This window comes from Triturus cristatus, chromosome 3_1 (assembly GCF_964204655.1).
Source record: "Triturus cristatus chromosome 3_1, aTriCri1.1, whole genome shotgun sequence".
In the NCBI taxonomy this organism is placed as follows: domain Eukaryota; kingdom Metazoa; phylum Chordata; class Amphibia; order Caudata; family Salamandridae; genus Triturus; species Triturus cristatus.
The window spans coordinates 684,159,436-684,184,207 of record NC_140583.1 but is presented as its reverse complement, the minus strand read 5'-3'; the positions used below and the strand labels follow the sequence as shown (position 1 = coordinate 684,184,207).

The window sequence follows — 24,772 nt, the reverse complement described above, 5'->3', positions numbered from 1 at the left end:
GGGGCACTGAGACACAAGGTGCATTGTAGCTGTACTTCCTCCTCTTCCCATCATCAGGGATGCACTAATGGGCGAGTCCTGGCACATCTGACCTATCAAAATGCCTACTACTGGGGAGAAAGATGAAAGCTGACCAGAAATTTTAGCTTGGAGTGCAATGCCAATATTGATTTATGTATTGTCAATTCATTGACTGGTATTTCTGACCTGTCTGTCCAGCACTTTCTGCATACAGCTTTGTAAAACTGATGAAGCTTGGAGTCCATCTGTGCTCTATTTAGGAATTTGTAACAGCAAACAAATGATAGACGGAATGCTGACAATGCAAACATTCTCCCCCAGTCAAAAGATCGGGGTTAAATCCATTGTTCTTTTGCCCACTACACCACCCCAGCTTGAACCAAGCCATATGCAAATCAGTCTTGACCCTGTGCCCCATGGGAACAGTCCAGACCGAACCTCCAGGCCAGGTCCTCCCTGAACTGGAAACAAGCATCCTGGGACCAGTTTCAGGGTATGTCACCCTTCTTCAGCCAGGCTAGCTTGAATCCAGTGTCGCACGAACAAGGAACACACAAGCTGGGCATTACTTTAGGCCACTTAGTGCGAACACTGCAAACACAACAAGATGCTGGATGGAGTGCTGAAACTTGTCAACCACTCAACTTCCAAGAGATGTGGGTTTAATCCAACCTTCTTTTGGTCACTATGCCACCTCAGTTTGGACCCAGCCATATGCAAATCAGTCTTGAGCCTGCTCCCGATGGGGTCTCGGGTGACCTATTCCTAGTCGACGCTGAACCATGGGCCCTTTATTTCAATAAATTGGCAAATTATATTCTGAATGAGGGGGACTATTTCGTCCTACATGGGCAGGGTATGCCCAGACGTGGGTCACTGGCTCACTTTGCCACTGGAATCAAGCTAGCCTGGCTGATGAGGGCTGTTAGCCCAAAACCGGTCCCAGGATGCTTGTTTCCGGTCCAGGGTACACATGGCTTGGCAGTTCGGGCTGGACTGTTTCCATGAGGCACAGAGTCAAGACTGATTTGCACATAGCCATGTCTGAACTGGGGTGGCGAAGTGAGCTAAAGAACGATGATGGATTCAACCCAGATTTGTGATTGAAAAGTTTCAGTGCTCCGTCCATCATCGCCTTGTGTTTGCTCTACTTAGGAATTTGTCATAAGCCTGAGGTTTGAAAACAATTACATATATTTGCATATTAAGTTTCTAATACATAAACCTCATAACCTATTTCTGGCATTGTACAGGCATACATTTTTGAAATTTTCATTACTTAAATTGCAACTGGACAGCAGACACCAAGGTGGCCACTGTACATTGAAGGGAGTCACTGTACATTGAATCGATCATCAACTTACAGAATTGAACAGAGCATCATGTGAACAAAAGTGAGTAGCACATAACTAGAGAGCAACAAGCATTGGCAAAACCAATAGGCCTCACCTATGCAAGAGATATTGGGCTTTGGCAATGCGTTTTAGCCATGTTGTACACCAATGTAGCAGCTGCTCAGCATGGCTAAAAGTTGGTGGCATGGGGTGGGTTATATTGGGGTACAGTGGAGCGGTATAGATTGGCGTAGAGTGGACTGCAGGTAGAGATGGGTGGGATAGATTGGAATGGAGTAGATATTGAAAGGGGAAACAGGGCGTAGGGTAGATTAGAGTACAGTAGATTAGAATGGAGTGGGGTAGAATGGGGTGAAGTGGGATAGACCGGGACAAAGTGGGGTAGATTGGAGTGGAGCTGGGGAGATTGGAGTGAGGTAGTTTGGGTACATTTGAGTAGAGTGTGGTCGATTGGAGTTGAGTGGGGTGGAGTGGACTGCGGTGTGGTAGATTGCGTGGGGTAGAGTGGATTGGAGTGGGATATATTGGGGTAGAATGAGGAAAAGTGAAGTGCAGTGGATTGGGTAGAGTGGAGCTGGAAAAATTGGAATGGAATCGAGACTGGAGTGAGGTAGAGTGGAGTAGATTGGAGTATAGAGGGGTACATTAGGGTGGAGTAGGGGTTGAGTACATTGCAGGTAGAAAGACTGTATTGGAGTGAATTGGGCAGATTAGGGTGGAGTGGATTGGGGTAGATTTGAGTGGAGTGTGGTAAACTGGAATAGAGTAGGGTAGAATGGACTGGAGTACAGTGTGCTAGACTGGAGTACAGTGTGCTAGACTGGAGTGGGATAGATTGCAGTGGAGTTCGGAGTGGAACATTGGAATGGAGTGTGGAAAATTGGACCGGGTTAAATTGGAGTAGACTGGGATAGATTGGAGTACAATGGGTTGGTTTGGAGTACACTGGAGCAGTGTGGTAATCTTCCGTGGAGTGTAGTAGACTGAAGTGGGATGGGGTACAGTGGGGTGGGACGGGGTTGATTGGGTTAGATTGATTGTAGTGAGGTAGATTGGAGTGGAGTAGATTGTAGTGTAGAAGGGTAGATTGGATCAAAGTGAGTAGATTGGATTAGAGTGGAGAGGTGTGGGACGGGGTAGATTGAGTGGGTTATATTGTTGCAAACTGGAGGGGGTGGGGTAGATTGATGTGCGGAGGAGTGCAGTGGAGTAATTAGAGTGTCTTACAGTGGAGTGGCATAGTGTGGAGTATGCATGGTGTGCTAGCCCACTGCCATTACCGACAACACATTTTCAATTAAAATGACCATTACATTTGCACCAAAATATGGCGTTACTGCATGCAACTGATAATGTGTGCTGTCATCACATAGTGTATTGATGTGTCACATTCAAATATTTGTTTCCACCAAACTTCAGAATTACACACAAAAAAAAATTGCACTAATTGATACATCAGAATAGTTCATTTTTGTAGTGTGCTAGGAAAAATAAAACTTCCAACATACTCTCCTTTTACATGGGTACTTAGCAGGACTGTCACATAAATGCTCTCACTTTTAAGTCCGAGAAAGAAAAATAAACACCAAGGTCCTTGAAAGAGAAAGCCTGACCTTTGATCTCAGTCTTTGAATGCACAGCAAATGTGATAAGATAAGAACAAGATTTAAACAACTGTTAGCAGATGGCGAATTCATAAGAATATAGTAAACAAGGTTTGGGCAACAGGAGACGCAAACTCAAGCTGGACAGCCTATAGCAAATAAAGCCAGCAAATAGAAAATCAGAAAATGTGAGTTACAAACCACAAAGCCAATGGTAAGCAAAGGGTGAATGCATTCCTAGGTCAGTTTGCTGAATCTCCCCAAGATGTTTTCAGCAAACCAGACCGCTGCGCAATCTGACAGGCTTTAACCTTAAAAAGAGCTTAGTTACGTAGAATAGAAATGAATATAGAAAGGAAGAGTGTGAAACATGGTAGGAAAAACAAAATTGTGATGAAAAGATTAAACAAAAGCGAGAGGAAAGTACAAGACGAAAATAGAACAAAGGGTAGAGAGAGGAAAAAGAGGTGACAGAATGAGTTTCAAGAATAATTTCTTTTGTAGGTTATTCAGCCAAGGTGATTTTATGTCTGGGGATTTCACTAAAATGATTTATGCAATAGACTTAAATTGCAAGGACGTTCAGTCAGGCATCTTCTTCCACTGTTTTTTTATCACAAAAAGCAACCACTGTTGAACTGGCAGAATAACCAGATTCAGGGAAGTGTTGGAATGTTATTCAACTATCTACTTCTCAGGTGGAATATCAAAGATATTGAAGTAAAAGCCTCACTCACATAATAGTGACATGCTTCATCATAGGCAGTTACTCCACACCCAGAGAAGATGGTACTCTCTGGGCGGACTCAACCAAAGATATACTGGGAGTACTTAGATAAATGAACAACTGGTTAAGCAGGGAACCAGATCAAATTAAAAATACCTATGAGTGTACCCTTTATCCGAATCCTTTATTCCTGGGCACTCATGATATCACTAAAAACTTATTATTGGGGTTCTTTTGAACTTGATTCTGTTCAATTATACCCTCAACCGTGTGCCAACATGTTTCGGCCCATATGGTAGCCCAATCGGGTCTGGGGGCCTTCGTCAGGGCAATATGTTTCGGTTCCTTATACTCTAAGGTCCCTGCGGAATAGCCGTACATGTGTTTACATGCAACCCATCCGTACGTGAGGCCTAATGCACTCACCTGTCCGTATATTTTCTCCAACTTCAGTAGATTTTCTACTGTCAGATGCCTACTAGCATCATGCGGATCTCATGTGTTCAGGTGCTGTCCTGTAGTCAAACATTCGTCAAGGACACCGCACCGCCGTTTCACCTAGTCAACCACATCGTCCGCCGTCTTCTTCCACTGGCCTGTTGTGTCATTTACAATTGTGCCCCACGCTCCTCAAGGGGGCCTTCCTGGAACTACACACCTGGGACTGGGACAAAGAATTAGCGTGCACACAGATTTCCTCTAACACCTTCAAAACGTCCTTCATCTACTCTGCATCCTTGTGCAATGCTCTTGTACTTTGGTAACTTTCTCCTGCGCCAAGTGCTCTATGATCTGGCTAGACCAACAAGCAAGAGGGAATTTAACGGAATTACTTTCTTCACTAGGCCCGACTTTGCTCAGGCCACAGTTGAACATAGAGGGAGGCTGTGACAGCTCTTTGCCCCCTTTCAACAACTTGGGACCGATGTGTAGCTACAGAATCCTGCTTGGTTAAAGATTGTATACAACGGGACTACGCGAAACTTTATCTCCGAAATACAGGCTAAGCAGATCTACAAGAGATTACTGGTCGTAATGGGGGCAAACTGTAGCCGTCAAGTGTTTCAAAACTTTACCTCTATGAAGTCTCACTCCTATGTCAATGTCATATATATTCTGTTCATTTTGATCTTACCTTTATTTCTTTTAAGGCATATGCCAGCTTAAGAACCTAACAGGTCGGATTGATAAATTACGGGTTTTATTAATGGCTGGCAAAAGTCTCGAGTCAGAATTTAGAATTTTCTTATTTTTAGGTCTCGCCTGAGCCAGCGCATGCGCTGCTCTGGCGAGACATTTAGTGAGTGGGCTTTAAAAAGCCGACCATAGCTCTTTGTTTGGCCTAGAGCGTGCGGTTACACGCACAATTACGAGCAGAGGCGCCATCTGGCTTTCCTTTCTCATCATGGCTCATTAAGTGCATAGCTCGCGGGCACCCTTACAGCCTGCAATCACTTACTTTGACGGCCGCGTCACTTTCACGGCCAATGCTTGCTATTATTTTCTATTCCAGTTGCTTAATGTAAACGGGGAAAACTACATGTTCCATGTTACTTCGGTGCAGCAAAACTAAGAGCTTCTTTTCGATAAACGCGTGAGCTGAAACTGAATTTATCTTTACAATTTCAGTTTTTTTACTTCGGCTTTTTGTGAATAACCTCCGACAAGGAAATAACATGATGTTTATTTTTACGGCCTCCAATCCCATCTGGTGCTCTGAATGACTCGGTGGCAGGTTTTGCCCAGTGATGTCGACAACTTTCAGCGATAAATTACTCTCGGCGGGCAGCTGACATATGGAAGCGTGGCAGTATCTGCTACATCGCATAAAATACACAGTGCAAGGTTTCCGATTCTCTCTTATCACCAACTTAACCAAAGATTTGCTTCTGATGTTTTTGCAGAATTAATTGGTGTGCTTGGATATTTGAGTGGTGATTATTTTGCGTGCCTCAAAACTTAAATTAGGCTCTGTCAGACGGAGGCATATTTGATACGCGCCCTCCTCCCAGATTCCAGTTTGAGGTTCTCCCGGCCTCCTATCTGTCTAAATCTGCCTGGTTTGGCATCCGCAGACGGCTAATGCTTTCAGATTGGCTTAGTAGCGTCGTCAGAACAAAGCGCGGCTTTTCCCTTCTTCACGCGCAGGAAGCAGTTCTTGAAATATTGATTGTTGTGAGTTACGGAGGCTCACAAAGTGTCTTCCATCTTGGTCTTGGAGGCCAGGGGCTGCTGGCACAGCTGTGGAGAGTAGGAATGTGTGTGAATCCAGGCCAAGACCAGTGTGCCCTGGCCTAGAGACCGACCCTTGCCCTGGCTCATTCATGCCAGCAACCAAGTGGGAAAACCCAAGCGCTAAAAAGCTAGCTGGTATTTGCAAACCGACTTGCATTATTAGACTGAGGGATTTTTTAAAGAAAAATATTGCAATTTTTTTACTACTAAATTAGAAACTCCCTTGTCAGTGATGAGTGCTGGCCAGGGGAAAAACTGTTTTAGGGTAATGAGGTCCGAAATTATTTCAAATGCATCGAGTTCTTCTACATACGGGGCTGGATATAGAAAGAAACACAAATGGCAGGAGAAAAGCAAACCAGCATTGGCATAGCCAATAGGTCTCGCTTTTGGGACCTTATAAGTATTAAGAAGAAGAACTGATCACAGCACTCCAAACTGGGGGTGATCATGCAGAAGCGCAGGCACAACTGACAGCTTACAAGTCAGCAATTATGGAGATAAAAGCTAAAGGTGCTGCGGACAAACTTGTCGCTTGGCAGGAGGAAGCATATGAGCGTAGCGAGCAGGTGGGAAAGAGAAAGGGATGATCTCAGACCCAGCAGGAATTCGAAATGTATTCTACTCATACTACCAACAGCTCTATTGTGAGGATACGTCAGGAAATTCGGAAGATGTGGCGGCATATCTTAATCGGATTCCAACAGAACAATTTTCACAGGGGGACCAGCTACAGCTGGAGGAGCTCCCGCAATAGATAGAGATAATATTGTGCATCAACAGTCTCCCTTGCGGTAAGACCACTGGCTTAGATAGCATAACCCTCGAGTTCTACAAAAAAAATTACAACACAACTGAAAGAGTGCCTGACGCAGTTATTCATATATGTATTCATGGGCGGTAGACCTCCGGAATCCTGGTCACAGGCCCAATTCGTAGTTTTTCTTAAAAAACATGAAACACTGTCGGAACCAGGGTCTTGGCATACTACAACATTAATCAATAGCAGCAGCAAGATTTATTAAAAAATCCTTGCTACACGTTTGGCCTCTGTAATTCATAAGGTTATTCCCATTCGACAACATCGGTTCATACCTGGGCAGGGGACGACAGACCATATCAGAAGGGTCATCTCACTTCTTGATGCTGCAAATCTCTCTAGGGACCCAATCGCATTAATTCTGTTAGATGCAGAAAAGGCCTTCGACAGGGTCTCCTTGCCATTTTTATGGGAGACTCTCATGGTTCGGAATCGGAAGGGGACTTCTACAGGCTTTCAAAATGCTGTACTTACGCCCCACCGCAAGACACTTAAAATAACGAGGGGCAGCCGGCAGGGATGCCCAAGCTCACCGCTACTATTCGCAATATATATATATATAGACCCCTTCTTACGCCAATTGGAACACAACAGGGCTATTAGGCCTTTCGTAACCCATGGTTGGGAAACCAAGGTTTTGGCATACGCCGATTGATATTGTTCTAGTGACCCCCAATCCTGATGTGGCTATAGACGAAATAGAAGTAGAGGCGGCGAGATGTGGGACACTCTGGGTACTCCCTCAATATTTTAATTCCGGCCCGACTCCAGGGTCAATATTATAAATCATGCTTTTAGCTTTATTACACCCCGAAAAAGGATTGCTAAATAAGGGTCGGGGAGAGGAACTTTTTGTCCCCTGTGCACTTTATATCAGGGAGATCTCAGCCATATATTTGCCTCCTGTGATGCACTGAGTAAACTAAAACAAGAAATTACCAACTTCTTTAAGGAGGCTTTAGGAGTTGTCTGCTATCTCTCTCAGACTTTGATAGGACTTTGGGTAGCTCAGGACATGCAGGGGAAGCCCGGAGAAAAAAGTGTTCATTGGTATGGCAATCCTGAGCTTATGTTTAGCATCCGCCTGGTTAGATCCTAACCCCCCCAGGGTTCCAGCAATGGCTTTCTCGGCTACTAGCATACTATAATTTGGAAAAAGCTATATATGCAAGAAGGAGACTGCGCTCCAGAACAAAAGGACGGGAAATCTGGGCACCACTGACTAGATATATTGAGGAGAATGGGTGAATTATAAAGTGCAAATTAACTTATACCTGAACTAAAGACAACAGAGTGAGGCCAACCCCAAAGGGGTGGGTAGGGTGGGAGGAAAAAATTAACTAATGCATTACTCTGATTTCCTTCGCTCTTTTCTTAGTTCTTCTTTCACAATTAATTGTAATTGTTGAGTATATTACTATTTATGCATTAATAAAAAAAATATAAAGAAATAATTCAATTGTGTCCCACCCAGTGCAGCATACAGCATGGGCAGAGGGTCAGTTGGCTCACTTAAGCTGAATGACTAACTTCACTGTGACATCATTCTTCCATTCATAAGGAAGACACTGAGACAGCTTAGTTCCTTTCAGGAACTGCTATAGCAAGTGTGAAATCTGAGAACAAAAAAAATCTTATCTTTTTTTTTTTTTTTTAGACTGACGACCAATGCAGCTTCTGCTAGCAATGAAGTTCTGCAAAAGACAAAGGCACAAAACTAGCACAGAACAAGCATTGACATAGCCAATAGGTCTCACGTTTGGTACCGTATAAGTATTTAGTTATGCAGCACAATATCCTTGGGCAACATCAACTGTTGCATGGCTAAACACTTATATGGTCCCAAAGGCGAGACCTATTGGCTATGCCAATGCGTTTTATTTATGTTTCAAAAACCAATACGTCGTGAAGGTGAAATGAGAAGGCAGTGAGAAATAGAAAGTTCCGGGAGGTTAGAAGGAAAGGAGAAAGGATGCTCTACAGGAAAGGCGCAGATATATCAGACACAGGGGTGTCCATGTTAGTGATTTAAGACATTTCTAAATTTTACATGCGACTTAAGACGATTTTACTGGTGCCAATTATGTAGTGTAGGTCAAAGTTGAAGTTGTATCACTTCCGGTGACATAATCAGGTCAAATGTCAGATGATATTTCCTGTGACGCAACTGGGGAGGGCGAGTTCATGTAAAGGCTCTTCTGCTACTCTATACGTTTGGCCGCTACTGTTTTACACAGCAGAAAAGAGGAGTTGATACAGTTTTATCCAGTAGATGCTGGGCTTAAGATGACTCTCTGACTCTCCCAATTCGCTGTCAGACTCCTCGCACGTTGTAGTCTAAATTTACAAAAATGTGAGGTGGGCTGGTGCTGCTGTCTCAAAACAACAAGAAGTTCTTACTGCAAAAAAAAAAAACATACTGAAACATCTGGAAGCAAACCACGGAAACGTTAAAGACAAAACATCTGAAGGAATAGGCCCTTGCAGCAACCCACTCTGCCAAAAATACACACAGGAATGCATACATAAGGCCAGGGCTTTGAACGACACTTTGGACTTATTAACCTCTTACTTCTGTAAATGTATGTGTTTTTTGTAAAGCGCACTGCTGCCGAGGCGTCGTGGCGCTGTAGACCACTGGGGAACCCGTCCTGGCTATCCCTGTGAGATGATCCCTCATGGGTATCTCCCAAGGTGAAACCAGGCATCCCTGAAGAATGTGGGGGCCATTGTGGAGCTGAGGCAAGCTAATGCCCAGAGTTGCCGAGTGTGATCCCTGGTTAAAGTAGGCACCGAGGCGGGAATTATCAAGTCCGCTGGCCCTGGTCCAAGACCTTTCTCTGACAAAAATAGTGGTTTTCCAAAAATAATTCCTTAGTTTCCAAAAATAACACTAATAAAATTTAGCAAATGTGGCTAAATTGCAAAAATGTTGTATTCACACGTATGCACTTCATAAAGAAAAACAGCTTGTAAGACCCAAATGCACACACATGAACTTTATAATCTTTGTCAAAACCAGAAAAAGCAAAGTACTTTAATGTTGACGTGTTGATAACAGTTTGTGCGAGAATAGCATGGAGTCTGCTTCGTGGAAAAAACATAGTTTATAGGATGTGCCTGTCTGGGGATTAAGGGCAGTTTTCAGGAACGGTTTGGTAAACAACAATGGTGTTAATAACAATGACCGGTCCTGCAATGGCTGTGATTGGTGTGACATTGAGTGCAGTCTGGTGTTAAAGCTGTGAACCGTTACTTTGTTTAATTGGTGCTTTGCTGACACACTAATATGTATTTCGGAAGAATTTGATGAGCTAAGTAGAAGCGATAGGCACTTTCTGCCCAGGCAACGAGAAGTTAGTATGACTTATTGTGCGCCTAAATTATACCAAGTGGTTGTCAAACAATAACAAATGCTCAGAGTTGTCAGGGCAGGGGGTTGGGAGTGCTAGGTTGTGTCACGGACAACTAAATATTTCAGTGTTCCCTTCACAAAAGGTCCAAAAAGTAGCAGCAAAACATGCTTTTATAAAAAGGGAAAACTGAACATCATTGTTGATAATTAGATCGGCATGGGGAAACAAACGCTAACCGTGAACGACAATTTTCCTTCTCGCAATTTATTCCCTTAAAAATGTTGGTTCGCCAAGAAAATACTTTTCATTTCATACATGGGACGGGTGGCTGCAGTTCGAATAAACTAGTGGAAATGGCCGTGCTGCTCGCACCATGATCACGTTGTGCCGTGGTTATTTGATCAAACACGGTCACGCAACGGTCCCGACCTGCGGCTCAGCTGAACCCCGCACGGACCGCAGCAGCCACCGGAGTTATTCCTCAGCAGCCCAGCACACCAGTGCCTCCTGTGTCGGAGCTGCTGAGCCACACAATCATGCTGGGGCCAGTGTTTGATGCGGCAGGAGTCATTGCGGCAAGGTGTGGCGTTATGAATTCTCGCTCCTCGAGTTGCATTGCAAAGTTAATAAGTAGGAGAGAGAAAAAGATACCCTAGAAAGAGAGCAACACGCATCAGGGCAGAGTATAGCACACCAGGGAAGAGAACAATATGGAGTGCCAGGACTGGTGGAGAATGCAGGGGAAAACACAGGAGTGGGAGAGCAACAAGGAGCGCGTGGCTATTTCCCCACAGGAGGAAAAACAAGCTAGGGACTTGTGTGCAGGCGCGCTAAAAAAAGACGCGAGTCGCACGCGCGCACACAACGGCAAAAGTGAAAGCTGGCATGCGAGTGGTGTGCGATGTGCGCGCACCATGACTAGAGAGGAAAGCAATATGGCGCCTCTGCTTGTCATTGTGTGCGTAACCGCATGCTGGTGGCCAGCAGCCTCTGGGTAGCACTTTCAAAACCTGCTTGCTTACTAAATGTCTCGCTTGAGACAGCGCATGCACTGGCTCAGGCGAGACCTAAAAAGTCAGTGGGTTGGCGGCCAATGTCAGACCTTTTTGCTTTACCAGGTCCGGTTTCCCACTGTATTCTGTACCTATAGTGCTAGTTTTATATTCTGATAAATATGACTAAACACAGAAAAATAAATTGCCGGCGCTATTCATACATGGACGTGAGAAACTCCGGTCTGCTTGGTTCAGAAACAATCATGTAGGAGGCCAAGATATTCTCCTGCTTTTTAACTACTTCGACATCTACATATATGTTTTTACTGAGCATATGATGGCAGACATTGGCATATGAAATACTTGATAACGGGCAAGACTGAAAATAAATGTCTCCAAGGCAAAGGGCACGAGAAAGGAACAGTTATTGTCGCAATGTCTGATTTAATAAAACATTAGTTCAAAAAAGTGCCATTCACAGCATTTAAATAATCAAGGTACCAGTGATAGGAGGGATGATTGGAAAGACGAAAAATATTATACTAGTGGTTCCCTAATGTTGAAAATGTCTCGCCCCAGCTGACAGACCCAGCAGTGACTGATAAATAGCTTTGCAAACAGCATAGCCTATGTGCGGTGAAAAACAGCCGTGCTACTGTAAGATTGCCTCAAAATGTGGTAGATTGAGATACCCTAGAAAAAGCCAGGAAGAGTAACTCAATTGGGAAAACAATACGGACAGGGAGTGCCAAATACGCAGTCCACACCTCATAAATTGGTAGCACAGACATCCTGTGACGCTCTGCAAATAACGTAAGCTTTCCGTGCCTAAAGGAAAACACAAATGTGACCCTGTGTAATATGGATGCCCTTATAAATAAACCCTTCGGGTCGCGTTCTGTTCCATAAAACTGAAAAAACAAGACCCCGTGTCTAAAAAAACATACCCTCTTGCTATTAGAAACTATCAGTCTTTAATAGGACGGTAGTATGTTGTTTTCAGTTTTAGGGAGCAGAAACTGACCTGAAGCGATTCGAGCGCAATTAATATACAGACCAGCAAGGTCAAAAACGTGAAGGATACACGAGGCATTTTTTAAGCCTCAGAAAAAAAAAGATATACCACAAGTTAGCTGTTGCGGATGAGCATTAGGAGCTAGGTACGGAATGTATACATTTTAAATGTACAAATACGCAGCTGCCTAGGTTTTGGTAAAATGTAACTTACATGTGCTTATCTCCAAAAGACTGCTCAGACCAATGAATAAACCAGAAAGATGATTGCTGAAGAATTAAATAAATACTTTAGAAGCGATACAATGCCACAAAAAATAACCGCCTAGACCGAGCTGGGGTATGAGTAATATGTGCTCAGTGTGGGGGGGTTAATTTGACCGCCATTTCGAACTACAATCAGATCCCACTATCTTCCTGACCACGCTTTACCTCAAAGCGATTCGGAAACAGGGACTGAATGCGACATCCTAGAGCAGCTATTTGCTGAAAACGCATCTGTGAAAGACAAAGAAAAGCAGTTATTTTCCTATTTCGCATACCTCTTTGATTTTCCGGCCGTAACCAGCCTCCCCTCCTAATAATGTCGGCACTGGTAGGTGATGTCACTTCCTGGGTGACGTCTCTTCTGGCGTCACCGAATGTCCGCCCAAAGTGCTATAAAACGTGCTTGATACACGTGTCATTTAGGCCACTTGTACATTGGTGGTAAAGCTGTTGCAGGTGAAGTTAAAACTGCGTGGTGCAGTTGCATGAAATCTAGAGTTTCTGAAAACTGTTGGTTAGCGCTCCGATTTAGTTTGTAGAATTCCGATTTTTTCCAGCAAAACTAATCTTATTTCTATTTTCTTTACACTAATTGCCCTTAATGGAAGTTAATTGGAGAAGATATTTCTCTCAATGTTTTCGCTCTCTACAAGTGTTTCCTTGTGTTGTCACGTCTACATTGGAATGTGCAAGAACGAGGGAATGGGTGCAAAACAGGAAATGTGACATTTGTTTTAAGAGCAATGCAAGGGTACATTATTATACGTGCGCAGAGATGATTCATACATACAATATTGGAAAAAGAAATTTAGATTTTTAGAAAAAATGTCTATTTAAGCAAAGGTAATTTGAGGTGTTGCATGGACATAAAAGAAAGCTACCAATGCAGCTGTTCTTTAAATAAAACATTATCAACTTGTCCATGCAGACCCTGCAAAAGTTAAAATATCACTGCTGCTGCATCTAATAAATGCATTACTGCTAATGACTGCATATTTCAATGTTTTACACTTAGAAGCTGTCCTGTTAAATACCAACGACCAGTGTCGCGTCTTCATAAAAAAAAAAAATGTATGCGAAACACCTTGCAGCACACACAGTTTTGATGCAGTGATCACAAGACCAGTGCCACGTTCCATGCCTATGGAGCTCAATATTGTAAATGCAATGTGCCCAAATCCATAATTTAACCATTGAAAGATCAGGAAATGCATACATTTATTAAATTAATTAGCGTTGGTTTAGCACGCATTGCACTTTAAAAATGAAAGAATTCTTTCTCTCCTCCAGATATTGCCCCAGTTCAACATGACCGCAATTATTACATTCATTGTCCTTATTTTTTGGAAAGTTACAAGTTTCTTAAAGCGATGCAAGGTGGTGCATAAAAGAATAACTGAAACACTCTAAATACCAAGAGCTGCATGGATTAAATTCCTCAGGGTTACAGTTTCCCTTGTTTATCATGCTTCTCCCTTTAATTCCCTGCGCCAAAGTAGAGGTTGAGTGTGATTGTTGTACGAGCAATGAAATTCAGGCAGTGTGTGACTTTCATAACTCCTTTCGCAGAACAGTGTTAAAAGCATCTGTATAATATCACAAATCCTTCCGTTCATTCGAAATCGGCAGGCAAAGTGCGGTAAAGATTTTCAGTGGTGATGGTAGTCTTGTCTTTTCAACTACATGCTGCAAGCCCTCCTCCCAATTGTTCTAATTACCACAGCACTTGTCACCTGTGGTCTCGAACGCCTTCCGATGCTTCGGCTGCAGTCTGTTATGAACATCAGTCCAGCTTGGGGGGCTGTGTATGTCCATACAATCCAACCAAAGCGTTAGCCTCGGCGGTGCACCTGAGCGGAGGGGCGTGTCAGAAAACAATGCCAACAAATTGTTAATATATAATCCAACTGCGACATGTCCATTGGTCAAACAGGCTCTGACGCAGCACATGACACCAATTCCTCTAAACCACTGAATTTATCCCAATACTACAGCCAATATGACGCGTTTCAGGTGCCAAATTGAGCTTGCCTTAAATAGCATTACACATATCACGTGTTGCATGGACATAAAAGAAAACTGCCAATGCAGCTGGTTTTTAAATAAAACATTATCAACTTGTTTAACATTGTCCATGCAGATCCTGCAAAAGTTAAAATATCACAGCTGCTGCATCTAATAAATGCATATAGCTATATATTCTCTGGAAAAAAACAAAGGTTACAGGGACGTTATAGTTAGGCTCAGATTTACACACACAACACTAGAAATTGAGCAGTTATAGTTACCTGAGGTGACTATAACTTACAAAACACAGAAAGAGTAGTGGGAAGTCAAAAGCTAGGGAGGGAGGACAGACGCACAAAAGGAGGAAGACATCCAAATACAGGAGTCAAAACAAGATCCATGACCATAGTTACTAAAACTGGAGTGCTTCAGTTTTTACGAAAAATTTGACAAAAAGAGGACTTGTTTTTAAGACCACTTAATTAGACTGCAAACATTTTTTTCTTACCATAGTGATAACACAGAGCCTAACATAAGTGGTCTTAAAAACAAGTCCTCTTTTTGTTTCTTTTGAAAGATTAGTAATAGCTCTTAGAAATGTATTCTCTATAATCCCCAGTCTGGCAAGGTTTGAGAAGCCCCATAGTTTGGCTCCGTGGAGTCCATTTCCCTCAGCCTTCACTCTATATACTTTAAGTGCAGGTGAAATGGTCCTGATTTGAGATGCTCTATACTGTCTTACTATAGCTGCAGAGTGTTAAATTAAATTTAGACTGCTCTTATCAATTTGTGGGGCCAATGACATGGACTTGGTCTGTCTTATCCCTAAATAATCAAACTCGGTTACCCTCTCTAGAGGGCAATCCCCCAACATTATTGATCCCCTAAAAGAACTATGGGGCCTTACGGTCATACATTTGGTCTTAGAGTGATTTATTGTGAGGCCTCTATCCACACAGAAGTTTTCAAACTTGCTAACCAAGCGCTGTAGACCCATGGGGGTCTTTGCGATCAAGGGTATCATCTGCAAAAAGGAAAAGAGGTTTTGCAGCTACAAAGACAGGGGGCATTATTTGAACCGTCCTCTACAAAGCTTATCATGTCATTAAGATATAAATAAAAGTGGGTTGGGGCAAGGACATAGCCTTGGCAGACATACTTCTTAATATAAATTGGTTCTGTCAGCTCTCCCCCTCGGCCCCATCTCACTTGGGCATAAGGACTCTGGTGTAAACGAATCAGTATATACAAAATATCGTTTGAGACCCCATTTTTCCTCAAGCTATCCCATATGTGGGCCCTCGGGATTAAATCAAATGCGATTTTAAATTAACAAAAACAAGATAGAGGTGTTAATTGTATAAATCAACAGTTTTCCAATAAATTAGAAGAAATCTAAAAAATCTGGTCGATAGTGCTGACCCTTTTTCTAACGCCAGCCTGCAGTGGGGAAAGGGCCTGATGGTCTTCTATCCAAAATCTAGTATGTCTAAGATCTGGCTAGCAAAGTCTTTTCGAGCCACATCTATTAAGTTGAAAGACCTATAGTTTAGCGGGGATACCTCAAACCCTTTTAGAAAATAGGTACACTTTAGGCTGCCTTCCAACTAGTCGAAATAGTCCACCCCCTTCAGAATATAATTTGCCAACTTATTAAAATAAAGGGCCCATGTTTCAGCGCCAACCAGGAATAGGTCACCCAGGACTCCATCAGGAGCAGGCTCAAGACTGATTTGCATATGGCTGGGTCCAAACTGAGGTGGCATAGTGAGCAAAAGAAGGTTAGATTAAACCCACATCTCTTGGGGGGTGAGTGGTTGAACAGTTTCAGCACTCCATCCAGCATCTTGTTGTGTTTGCAATGTTCCACCTAAGTGGCCTAAGGTAATGCCCAGCTTGTGTGTTCCTTGTTCGTGCAACACTGGATTCAAGCTAGCCTGGCTGATTCTAGCCTGGCGAAACCGGTCCCAGGATGCTTGTTTCCAGTCCAGGGAGGACCTGGCCTGGCAGTTTGGGCTGGACTGTTCCAATGAGGAGCAGGGTCAAGAATGATTGCATATGGCTGGGTCCAAACTGGGGTGGCATAGTGAGCAAAAGAATGATGGATTAAAGCCAGATCTCTTGACTTGGGGTGAGTGGTTGGAAAAGTTTCAGCACTTATATTTCATGGTGTACTAATATAGTTTCTGTGCACACAGGAGCCCAGATCTCTTCGGTAGGATGCCACAAGGCAGTTAATTCATTGTGGCCGCTCAGGAGCTTCTCTAGCAAACCACCATCTTGGTGCTTGGTTAGGCCACGCCCAACAAGAACATGGTTAGACAACAAACCAACAGGATATTACAAATGTGGAGAGTGCTTTTGTTGCAAACATGTTAATGACAAATCAGTCAAGTTTTACAATCATTATAAATCAAATCAACTTTTTCATGAACTGCAACACCAGTTATGGTATTTATATTGTAACTTGTGTATGTGCTCTATAATACGTGGGCTCAACCAAGAGACTGTTAAAAGAAAGATGGAAGCTACCTAGTTTCTTGTTGCCGATGCTGTAGTCTAGTGATGTGTTTATCTATTTGTTTCAGATACATGAACCCTTTTTGGTTTTATTATTTCCTAGATTCTTTATAAACTTTGAGATATTTAACGTTTGAGAGGAGTCTATACTTACCATCGTATGGTTTTGAATATCATATGTTTTTACTGTTCAATACCCTGTCAGTAGTTCTCCTTGGTAAATCTTAGTTTTGTGTTGTATTTCCATAGGTAACACATTGTGTAATTGTTGGGTCTCTTATGATCTAATTTGGAATTGATTACTCATAGATGAGACTTTAGAACCAACTCCCTTACTGTCCTTCTTTTGTTCACCTTTATCTCATGAATTCTTTATCTTTGTCTGTATTTTTCTCTGTTAATGGTTTTGTGCCTTTTTCTCGGGTGAGGTGTTTTTATATACATCAATGTGCGAAAAGTTTGCAGAGTATTTAATCAAGACTGTCTTTCTCCTGTACTCAGAGAACTTCAAGCATCTACAAATAGGCAACACTAAAATCTGACGTGTTTCTTATTGTTTTTTTGTTGTCTCTCTGTCATAAGGGTCTCATGCAGTAAAATATCAGAATTTCAGAACTGAGACTTTTGTTAACACAACCTTTTCTAGTGGATGTTAAAACATCTCTGATACCTGAGATATATATATATATATATATATATATATATATATTACCTACTGTCGGCCGCCAGTAGGTAGTTATGGTTAGGACCAAGTTTCCATAGGAAGAGCATTTTTTGTTTTGCTTATAACTTTGGCATCGTTTGATGAATCTTCATGACATTTTCCAAACTAATTCTTTGTTCATATCAGCTCCTATGTTGAAAGTGTGGGGGTGATTCGTCAAGGGGGGGGCCAAGAAAAAAGGGGTTCCCAAAACGTGTTTTCTCCATGTTAATTTCCATAGGAAACTTTAGACAAGGCTACAGGTCGAACGGGTGAACGGAATTACCCCAAATTTGGCAGGGAGAAGGGTCTTGGTCTAGAAAGCACGCTTTTGTTTATTTGGTGTAAATCCTTTCAGTAGTTTTGGAGAAATATCGACATTTGCAGATATCGATATTTGGGTATTCTGCCATCTGATTGGCTGAGGCGTTACGAGCACAAGCTTGATGCTTATTGGCTGCGAGCGGTGCAAGCGGTTGCAACTAGGAAGTGCTGGCAGCCATTTTGTGATTCCTTTGTAATGAGTAAGGGGGAAAAAGGGTGAAAAGAGTAGGAAACAGGAGGATCGGAGCACTGTAACCTCTGTGGGGGAGTGCGAAGCGAAGTAGTCACTCCTACCGGGCTGAAAGTGCGGTGTTGCTCAGAGTGACATGGTGCTGAGATGAGATGCTGCTACACTCGGGTATGAAACCGAGAGCCTAAACCGTGAGGTCATTGCTGTAAAGTGATGTGTCTTTGTAGCATACCTGTGGAAGTAGTGTTAGTAGGCGATTATACCATACAGGGAGTGGGAAGCGAACTATTGACCTCTACCGTGCGTTTATACTATACCGGAAGTGGGAAGCGAAGTACTCACGCCTACTAGTGTGAAGACTCGGGGATCAAACCGAGCTGATTGTTGTAAAGTGATGGGCTCTGGGCGCTGTAGAATACTGGCCGCTGTAGTATAACTGTGTAAGTAGTGTTAGCATGCGTTTATACTATACATGGAGTGGGAAGCGAACTACTCACCCCTACTTGTCTGAAGACTCGGGGATTAAACCGTAAGCTCATTGCTGTAAAGTGATGTGCTATGGGCGCTGTAGCATTCCTGTGGAAGTAGTGTTAGTTTGTGTTTATACAATACAGGGAGTGGGAAGCGAACTACTCACCCCTACCGGTCTCAACACTTGTGGATGAAACCATGAGCTCATTGCTGTAAAGTCATGTGCTCTGTGTAGTATTCCAATGTAAGTCATGGTAGAATGTTAGTATGTAATGCTACTATAATGTAAGTATGTAATGTTAGAATGTAGGGCTGTCATGAGGGGAATCTTGGGGAGTTTGTACACGGTGCTGGAGAAGACGGTTGCCTTGCTGTCTGGTCCTGTTGGTGGCTGTTTAAGCTGTCTTCTTTTCCTGCAATAAATCTACTTATCAGATCCACTGCTGTCTTCTTCTTCACTACATAAATTTGGCGACGAGTGGGAGAAGGTAAAAAGAAGGCAGCACTCATCAAGATTTTGAGCTTGCTTGCGTTCTGCTGAAGACCCGTTTTCTTGGTGACGCTGTTTCTACTCATCTCAGGGTCGTCGGCTGATTGAACTATGTGATCCTACCTCTGGTAGGATTTATATTTTTTGATTTTGGGCTTCCTCTGCCTCTTCACTGCACTCTGGTTGCTGCACTACACATGTGCAAGTAGTGTTAGTATGCGTTTATACTAATTTTGCAGTTATGCATTTAACCAATGCAGCATGGCCCTATGTAGCGCCACCTCCCAGGCTCAGGTCATACAATGTCCCGGGGTGAGCATCCGCGGGACATTTATGTTTGCTATTACAGGGCAGTAGCATTGCTTCCACCCTGTGATAGTAAATTCTTGTTTGCCTCGTTGAAGAGAGAATGAAAACCTTGTATCGCTTCAATAAAGCGGATCCGGATGGTAAAAATTGAGAAAAAAAATGAAGCGGGGTCTCATACGTTCATTTAAATGAGCCCACTGGTGGGTAATGTTCCGGAGCCAATCCTAATATTATATTGTGGGGTCTCTGCAGCACTGGGGACCTTAATCTCACATGTAAATTAGGCGTGGGAGGGCACAGAGACGTTTCACAGACTAGGGGATCGACGCCTCCCCAGGTATTGTTTACGAATTGTTGGGGGGGCTTCGAGGCCAACTCAAGACTGGGGATCGGCAATCTGCGGGGCTTTACTTAAATATGCAGGGTGGGCCTCGCCAGTCCTTGAAGCCTCGGTGGCCCTAGGCATTGCCTTATTGGTTCTGTAATCACACGGGCATAACTCATGGTGTTATAAAGTGATACACTCATAGAACCCTTGCCGTTGTAGAATTACCCAGGCTTCATTTATGTAATAGTCTGTTGGGTTATATTTGGTAGGTGCACAGCAAAATTATAAATGTTTTCCCTCATAACCTCCTATCAACCGCCGATTTTCACAATAAACTACAGACAAGTGTTGTCAGAAAAAGAAGACACATACACTCACTTATTTATTGGTAAAAAAAATAACTTTTATTTAAACAATACAAATAAATGGAAACGTAACTTTATTCGAACAACAGTAAAACATGAAAGCAGTGTGTGGGACTCCTCCGGAAGCAGCGTACAAAACCTGCAAGGGAAAAAAGAAACATAAGTATGTGTGCCATGTCCAAGAGAAAAAGAAAGGTAGTCAGAATGAAAGGAAGAAAGTGAGAAAGGGACAGTGAGTGAGTGGGTTGAAGGGGGAAGGGGAGGGAGAGTCAAAAGAACAGAGAGAGGAGGAGACAGAGCGTCGGCCTACTGCACCCAGCCCTCACTGTTCACCTCCCGTCACCCTTGTGTCTAGGATGCTAGGGTCCGCGAGAAACAGTGCGGTCCAGCAAGTCTTTAAAATGAAACAGAGATATAAATGAGGCCAGAGATTATATTATTGTCTACAGCAACATCGCTTGCCTGCACCTGTGCACACAGGCTGCTGGACCCCAGGCCCTTCCCCCACACTGTGCTCAAATGCAGCTCCTGCGCACCGAGGCTTCACTGCTCACCTACCACAACCGGTGTGTCCAACGACGTGCCGGTGCGAGCTCCGACTCCGGGGTGCCTCTCAGGGTGGCACAGCAGGTCTCCGGTCTGGGGCGGTGTCTTGATACCACGATTGAAGGCGTCAGAAAGGCCAGAGCATCAGCACCGGTTGAGCACCTGCTGTGTGCTTTTTCGTGCAACTAACTCAGTGTCTGAAAAGGGAGAAATAATATAATGGTGGAAACGTCTCAAGGCAAATGAAGGTTTATTTCAAGCTTAAGAGAGAACACCAGTTGAGTGCATCCTTCCTTCGTGAAGTACGATCTACCAACTGTTAGTGGTAATCCTGTTTCAAAGAGGAGTTGGAGTGCACAAGAATAGACAAGGGTAAATAATAATATGTTATGCTAACGTTCACATACAAAGGAAAAGAGCGCATGCTAGAAGTATAATGTGCTCGTGCAATACAGTGGTGCAAGCCTGTGTGCATGTGCATTAAGTATTAAGCACACTACAGTGCCCCAAAAGCCAACGCCATGTGTCTGTAGGGCAGCCCTGCCCGCTGGCTCAGGCCTACAGTACGGTCTAGCAGGTCCTTAAAATGAGACAGAGATGTGACTGAATGAGGTCAGAGATCACATCATTACGCACGGCAACATCACTTTTTTGCACAGGTGCACCCAGGCTGATGCACCCCATCCCTCCCACCGCACTGCGCTCAATTGCAGCCCCTCTGCACCCAGGCCCCACTGCTCACCTGCTGTCATTGGTTTGTGTCCAAACACGACGGCCAGCAGGGTTCACAATTCAGATGTAGTTTTGATTGACAGGGTGATGTACACCTCATGGATCCCTTTTTTTATTGCGCATTGTGACATGCGAGGTGGATGCCGCCATCTCACCTGAAGCAGTGTGGAAGAACTGGGACATGTGGTGTTGTCGTTATCCTATTTATACGTACGCAAAGTGGGCTGGACTTGCGTATGGCAGGCCAGCGTAGGGGTGTGAATAATTATTCCGGGGACCTGGGCGTTGTTCAGTTCCTGCCTGGGCAGGAAGTGTACTTATGTGTGTGTCCCTGTTGCAGTTTTGACGTCGCACAATCCGCAATTTACATTAATGTAGCATGTACCGGGAGGGCAGCAACTATCACTAATGAGATGCTGTCCAAAAACATTGAATGGCCAACATCACATGTCGTTGTCAAGCTTGTGGATATGCGCAGACACACACTACTATACTGGTAAAGCCTGACAACAGAGCATACTGCAACACAAATCTACACACAACTCTTTACTGTTTGTCACATGTGATCTAGGATGTGCACTCTGCCCGTGGCTGATGATACCCCTTCGAGCCACCAATACCCAGGCCGAAAGGCAGCACAATAATGCCCGCACACACACAGCAGGGGCATCATGTAACACACATTTGTTTTTTTGATGTAACGTTTCAGATGCATGGCTATCACACGTGGAAGGCTACTGTACAGAGCATGATTATTGATCAAGATGATCGTTGCTTGTTGTGTGTACTATAAGATATGTGTACACAGCAAAAAAGTTTTCAAAAAGATCTGTAAGCAGAAAAGGTGTCTCTCATCAAACGGTGTAGAGAGAATGACTAAAATGGGTGGGGTCCTCCAACTGTTACAATGGGAAATGTTATGAACCAATCAAAAGCTTTTTTAAGGTCACATGGCAATCGCGCACCGAGCGCACAAGGAGGCTGCACCCGACGCGATTTTGAGAAAATATATTTACCATAATATAAGTTTATTACAGTTAGAAATAAATAAATGTGTAAAATATTTTAGATTATCGCTTGCTCTCATATACACTTTAAACTTATTTTGGGGGGGCGCTAGGTGGCGCACACGCAGAATAGCCGCACTGCTGTGAGGCTCATGCAGCCCAGCATACATATCTTTTAATTTATCCTGCTTGGAGGCATCGGTGGAGGTCGAAGGCGGTGTCTGCGAGGAGCGCAAACACCTGTGAGGCATCGCTGAAAAATACAGCAGTTCTGGGGCAGTACCACGCTTACCGCGTCGCTGAGGAGCTTTGGCCGGCGTAGAGGACAGAGCGGCGCGGTGCCCTACCTCGGTCTACGAGAGCACGCAAGGCCGGTGCTGCCCACGAGGTGACTGGGCCCTGGGGCGCACCTTGAGAGAAGCGACCGAAGCGGCCGTTCCCGGCCCATGTGAGTAGCGCCTGTGGAGTGGATGCCTGCCTGATTCCTGGCTGGGGACTGCGGCGAATATTGCAGTGGTACTGCGAAACAGCGGCGAGGAAGACCGCGAGGTGCCGTGCTGCCCTGGGGGCACCGTAGAGGCGGAGACGGGACGGCGGAGGGTACAGGGCCTCGCCCCAGTGCACTGCGGTGGGACGGCGCGTTAAGTGCCTGCTGCCGCCTGCTGGGAAGCGATCCTGGTGCTTTTTACCCATTGCGTGATTAAGCCGCTGCCCAGGACTGTCTGATGCTGCTGTGTCTGGCGGCCTTGAAGGCAGCGTATAGGTGAGGCGAATCGAGCAGCCCTGTCTGACCCTCCAGGTGGATCCTCCTGCAGTGTTTGCGGTGTGAGGAGTGCTATTTGCTTATGGTTCCCCCCCCCCCCCCAGGATAAACTGGTGGAACAGAGCGTGCGAAGTGCTGGCAGGCACCTGTGCTGGAGAACAAGGCTGCGCATGTCACGAGTGCTGCACGGCTGGTGGCTAGTGTGGGCTGCCAGTTGCGGATGCACAGAGGATCACTACCCTGAGCGCAGAGCCTCCTGAATTTATACTCAAAGTTGCTGGTGAAAAGGGGAGGATTGTTTTTTGCGTGCCGGAGCAGCAGGGTGCTGAGATCATTGAGACATTATTGTATTGCACCCACGGCCCACCTGAGATTGCTGGCTACTGGTGCACTGGGGGACCCAGGTTAGTCTGATGTGCTACGTGCTGGAGGAGGGGTGTCAAATTATTCCTCTTGTACTGTTGCCTCACCTCGACCTGGCCCTCGCTGGATTTCGGGGGCTCTATCCCATCTTCCTATTGCAGCGCTGACAGTGGGGTGGGCAGTCAGGCCAAGAATGCCCCATCATCGCGATGCCATGGGCAAGTCAGATACCCGCCAACCCAAATTGAGTTTCGAGACGGTGAAGAAAAATGCTCGGACCCCGCAGGAAAACCAGGGGATGGACAATGGTGAGTAGGCTCAGTGCGGGGCAGCTATGGTGGCTACTGATGTGCAGAGCATTCTTCAAGAGGTCCGGCAGGGGTTCGCTACCATAGTGGACAAGGTAGACAGGATGTCATCACGTATCGACGCTATTGCGCATAAATTAGACGGCCACGAAGATCGTATAAAAGAGACAGAGAGACGCATTTCGGACACTGAGGATGCTACCACTCAGGTCACCACGTAGGTCACCCGCATGGAGAAATTGCTGAAACTCGTGGCCACAAAGTATGAGGACTTGGAAGTGCGCAGTCGGCGCAACAACATTCGCGTTTTAGGCATTCCTGAGCCCACCAATACGGGGAGGATGGAGGAATATGTGGAAAAGATGCTGCTGACCGCTATCGGAGCGGATGCTTTCGCCAGTCAGTTTATAGTTGAGCGCGTGCATCGAAGCAAAAAGCAGCTGACATATGAGGGCAACACATTCTTCATTTACCCGGATTTCACTCCCCTGGTTCAGGAGGAACGTCGCAAGTTCACGGCGGTCAAGAACAAACTGCGGCTAGCTCAAATCGATTACGCGCTGCTGTATCCCGCGCGCCTTCGTGTGACCCATCAGGGCCAGCAGCGATTTTTTACTACGCCACAACAGGTGGAGGACTTTCTTAAACATCTGAAGCGGACAGGTTGCAATATTGACGCAGCAGCTGCATCGCCGCGATCTTCGGCATCGGGAGCGGACGACGGCCCACAGTAACCATTGTAATGCTTTTCACTGATAATTTCCTGTTTCAGATCATGCTCGCTCTGGGCTGTATCGTGGGCATTGAGACAATGGCGTTAGCTGGATAGTTGGGAGACTGGTGCTCATTACATCTGTTGTTCGGCTGACCGGCCACTCTAAGTACTTTATTCGATATGCTGGGCGCTCTTGGCTCCGTTAGGGTCCAGCCCTCACCATATGTGGCAGACCAT

At 44.6% G+C, this 24,772-nt stretch overlaps 1 protein-coding gene across 4 annotated transcripts in view; it reads right to left on the bottom strand.

Moving 5' to 3' along the window:
* TESMIN (testis expressed metallothionein like protein) overlaps window positions 1–24,772 on the bottom strand; it is a 1,510,092-nt gene that overhangs the window by 1,458,122 nt on the left and 27,198 nt on the right. The window contains exons 2-3 of one of the 4 annotated variants that reach the window (XR_014978863.1): window positions 20,656–20,844; window positions 20,118–20,240 (exon numbers count right to left, since the gene is read on the bottom strand). The exons of 1 other annotated variant lie outside the window; for it this stretch is intronic. The gene's annotated coding sequence lies outside the window, so the exon portion shown is untranslated. Of the gene's footprint in view, window positions 1–14,127; window positions 14,186–20,117; window positions 20,241–20,655; window positions 20,845–24,772 lie in introns of those variants that run through there. 2 more of the 4 variants (XR_014978862.1, XM_085644767.1) reach the window with 2 other exon arrangements.